Source organism: Jaculus jaculus, chromosome 6, assembly GCF_020740685.1.
Source record: "Jaculus jaculus isolate mJacJac1 chromosome 6, mJacJac1.mat.Y.cur, whole genome shotgun sequence".
NCBI classification, from domain to species: Eukaryota; Metazoa; Chordata; class Mammalia; order Rodentia; family Dipodidae; genus Jaculus; species Jaculus jaculus.
Window position 1 is genome coordinate 167,231,387 of NC_059107.1, and position 4,647 is coordinate 167,236,033.

At 47.8% G+C, this 4,647-nt stretch overlaps 1 pseudogene; it reads right to left on the bottom strand.

The window, feature by feature from the left end:
- Window positions 1–2,636: 2,636 nt before the first annotated feature.
- Window positions 2,637–3,836, bottom strand: LOC123461561 (annotated as a pseudogene).
- Between the last annotated feature and the right edge of the window lie 811 nt (window positions 3,837–4,647).

The window sequence follows — 4,647 nt, forward strand, 5'->3', positions numbered from 1 at the left end:
ACAGGTGCACCCAATTTCATTAAACAAACACTACTAGATCTGAAGTCACAATTAATTCCAGAAAAATAGTAGTTGGTGGGTTCAGTACCCTACTCTCACCAACTGACAGTGTAAGGTTCAGGAGTGACCAAGACCATGGAGAACACTCTGAGGCAAAGATGGAAGCTTTTATTCTGGAAAACATGAGCTGCCAGGACTGACTCTCAAGAGTGGAGCATGGTCAACTTTGAGATTACAGATAGTGGGCTATATAGAGTTCTTCAGTTGTGGGAAGATGAGGAAGGGAAATAGCTAAGATGTGAGATCACAACAGTGACCTGAGAGATAAGGGGGCAGGAAACCTAGATTGGGGAATTTGTTAGGCAAGGAAGGGATGATGGCTGGGTGGTTCCTTGAGGAATGTGGATGACCCACTTCCTTATGTTTCTGTTGCCCTCCTGTTGTGACTCCATTTTTGTCCTAACCTAACAGACAGGTCATCCTAGCAAAAAATAAACAGAGAAGTTTCTGGATTAAATGGCATCATAAAACAACTAGATCTAACAGACATCTACAAAATATTCCATCCAAATGTTCCAGAATACACATTCTTTTCAATAGCACATGGAACTTTCTCTAAGATAGATCATATATTATGATAAAATCCAATCTTAGTGAATACAGGAAAACTGAAATAATTCCTTGTACTCTATCTGATCATAATGGAATAAAGCTACTAAATAACAGCAAGAGAGACTATAGAGTATACACAAATCTTGGAAATTAAATAATATACTACTGAATGATGAGTGAATCATTGAAGAAACCAAGAAGGAAATATAAAATTCATCAATCAAATGATAATGAAAACACAACCTAACAAACTTTTGAGATACTATGAAGGCAGTTCTGAGAGGAAAATTTGTATCTCTAAGTGCCTATATTAAAAAATTAGTGAGGAGCCAGCCGTGGTGGTGCACGCCTTTAATCCCAGCACTCAGGTGGCAGAGGTAGGAGGATCACCATGAGTTCAAGGCCACCCTGAGCCATTTTAGTGAATTCCAGGTTAGCCTGGACTAGAGTGAGACCCTAACTTGAAAACAAACAAATGGGGTGGAGAGATGGCGTAGCGGTTAAGCGCTTGCCTGTGAAACCTAAGGACCCTGGTTCCAGGCTCGATTCCCCAGGACCCACGTTAGCCAGATGCACAATGGGGCACAGGCATCTGGTGTTTGTTTGCAGTGGCTGGAAGCTCTGGCCCGCCCATTCTCTCTCTCGCTCTCTATCTGCCTCTTTTTCTCTCTGTCACTTTCAAATAAATAAATAAAAAATTTTAACAAAAAAAAGAAAACAAACAAACAAAAAAATTAGTGAGGCCTGGAAGGATGGTTCAATGATTAAGGTGCTTACCTTCAAAGCCTAATGACCCAGGTTCGATTCCCCAGTACCCATGTAAAGCCAGATATACAAAGCAGTGCATGCGTCTGGAGTTTGCAGTGCCTAGAGGCCCTGGCATGCCCATTTTCTGTCTGTCTCTCTTCTTTCTATGTCTCTGCTTGAAAATAACTAAATAAAAAATATTTTTTAAAAAATTTGAGAGATCACAAGTAAATAACTTAATGATATACCTTAGGGTCTTGGAAGAAGAAGAATAAGCCAAACAAAAATCAGTACATGGATCTGGCTAAATGCACATATTATGCTCATCAAACTGCCTGGTAAGCACTTTTATCTTTTAAAATATTTATTTATTAATTAATTTATTTGTTAGAGAGAGAGAGAGAAAGAGACAGATAGAGAGAATGAGCATGCCAGGGCCTCCAGCCACTGCAAATGAACTCCAGATGCATGCACCACCTTGTGCTTCTGGCTTATTTAGGTATTGGGTCATCAAACCTGGGTTCTTAGGCTTTGCAGGTAAGTGCCTTAACCACTAAACCGTCTCTCTAACCCCTGAGCACTTTTCTTTTTTGAAACACAATGACTTTATTGATCTCTTACAATTAAATGTTGCTAGCTAGCGTTACTCTCACTCACGGTACTCTCATCATTTAAAATACAGGACACTTCTGTAGTTTCAAATGATGCTTCATATAACACACAGAATTAGAACTAATGTGCACTCTGATTAATTATGTAAACTGGTAATATTTTTTAAATGCATAACTAGTAATTGGGTTCCTTTATTCATAAAATGGAAATTTAAATATTTCTCCTGATAGTCTTGAAGTTATCATTATGTTAAGGGTACTGCAAAGTGTGGCACATATAGTTTCTAGAAAGGTCTCCAACACACCTTTGTTTCAACAAACAAAATGTGCACAGCACAGTCAATATATGATAGAAAGAATGTTCGAGTCCCAGGCAGCCTTGCCAGCTACCGCAGTGGGTTTCTGCATTATCATTCATGGCATTATCGATTAATTACATATGACATACTTTTATACATTTTTAACCCTGAAGAAAAATAAGTTTGAAAAATTTATTCCAGGTAGCCATTTGGTTTGCATCAGGAGAAATCAAATCTCCCAGAGTTTAGCACCTGCCAGGTTGGAGTCATTAGCTTCAGTCGAACCTCAGTGGCATCACATTTCAGTGACTTTCCCAGGTCCTGGCAGCCTCCTCTGCAGAGCAGGCTGTGAGCACTGCCAGGATGACCCTCTGGCTTTCCCCTCCTCTTTCCTGGATTAACTGTTACTCTCTCTACAACGGCCTCCCATTTTAATTGATTATGAATCCTTTCAGCATATCATCCAAGAGCTCCATGAGAGGCAGTTCTAGAGATGGGAAGTCCAGTGGGGGAAGATTGGGGATTGGAATGCCCTTGGCTTTCCCGGTGTTTGTGGCGAACTTCTGCCACGTGGAGGAGGCTGCGGATGGCTCTGAGTGGGGGGCAGGCTCCACAGCTCCGACTTCTCTACCAAGTCGGCGGCCACGTTCAGCTCCTTCTCCACAGACCCTCTCACAAGTCTGGCCTTGAGCAGCTTGTGTTCCCTCCTTAGCCTTTCATTCTCAGCCACCTCCACGTGCCGCTTCAAGTCTGCAATGTTGGTGGCCTGCTTCTCCATGATGGTTTTCTCGTCCTTGGGGGCTTTGCTGCCAATACACAGCTCTGTTGGCTCACTCTTGCTGAAGTAAAAATAGCAGTGTGCCTGGATCCCTGTCGAAGACCCCCTGGACTTCAGGGAGGTGTTTCTCTGTGGAAGGGCTGTGCTTCTGAGGCAGATGGAGGCCCTGGCCCTCCGCCGCCTCCGCAGAGGGCTTGGGACACGCCACAGCAGCGGCCCCCGTCTCTGTGCGTGCTCTGCTGCGCTTTCAGCCGCTCCTCACGCTGCGCCCGCTTCCACCTCGCCTGGATAAGGAGCAGCTGATTCATGTGGCTGTCCCTTAGCAGTTCCAGTGACAAGTGAGCCTGCTCAGACTGGGCCAGCTTCATGGCTTCAGAGAGATACGCCGTAGCCTTTTTGTGACAAGAAATTGCCTCTTCGTGCTTCCCCGCAGCTAACAACTGAAGTCAGAGGCTCACGACCGTCCAGTGTAACAGCGACCTCTCTCTCGCATTCACCGCACCGTTTCCCGGGCCCGGGTCCTCTCCGCCTCACAACAAACGCGAGGACCGGTCACAGGCCACTAAGGACGAGCCCGAGCGCACCCGCACGGTGGCTTCAGCGCCCCACTTCCGAACCACGACCCGGCTGCTGCTCCACGCGGCCTGGGCCGGTGCGGGTGCGGCGCGGGCACAGCGCCCCGGCTTGCCGCCCGCCGGGCCTCTCCCGGCCGCCCCGCAGCCTTCGGGCCGAAACGGGCCTTGCCCGGGAAGCCGCGCTGCGGCAGCCGGCCGGGGAACTCGTGGGCATCGCGCGTCTTCCCTCAACACCCGCCGGCCCGAGCTGCCAGCGTGTCTTCGTTGGCTTTCGTTCGGTTTCTTAGCTTTTACTTCTGGGCAAGGCGCACACCCTTAGCGCTCAGTGACGAAGCCCGGACGGCGGCGGGCCTTGTGTGTGTGTGTGTGGGCGGGGGGGACCCGGGGACGCTCACCGGGTTGAGGGGCGCTTCCATCAGCTCCATACACGACGCGGCGGCACCCGCGCACATGGACGGCTGCGCCCACGACCCGGCAGCCGCAGCGCTTCCTTCCTAGGACGCCGAGACCTCTTTTCTTTTCTTTTTTTATGTTTATGTTTATTTATTTATTTGAGAGACAGAAAGAGGCAGAGAGAGAGAAAAAGATACTAGGTGCGCCAGGGCCTCCAGCCACTGCAAATGAACTCCAGATACAAGCTCCTCCTTGTGCATCTGGCTAATGTGGGTTCTGGGGAATCGAGCCTCGAACCAGGGTCCTTAGGCTTCACAGGCAAGCCTTTAACCACTAAGCCATCACGTTAGCCCCCTAAGCACTTTTCTTTTTTCCTTTTTTTAAAAAAATTTATTCATTTGAGAGCGACAGAGAAAGAGGCAGAAAGAGAGAGAGAGTGAGAGAGGGGGGGGGAGGGAGGGAGAGAATGGGCACGCCAGGGCCTCCAGCCACTGCAAACGAACTCCAGACGCGTGCGCCCTCTGGCTTACGTGGGTCCTGGGGATTCAAGCCTCGAACTGGGGTCCTTAGGCTTCACAGGCAAGCATTTAACCACTAAGTCATCTCTCCAGCCCGGCACTTTTCTTAATGTG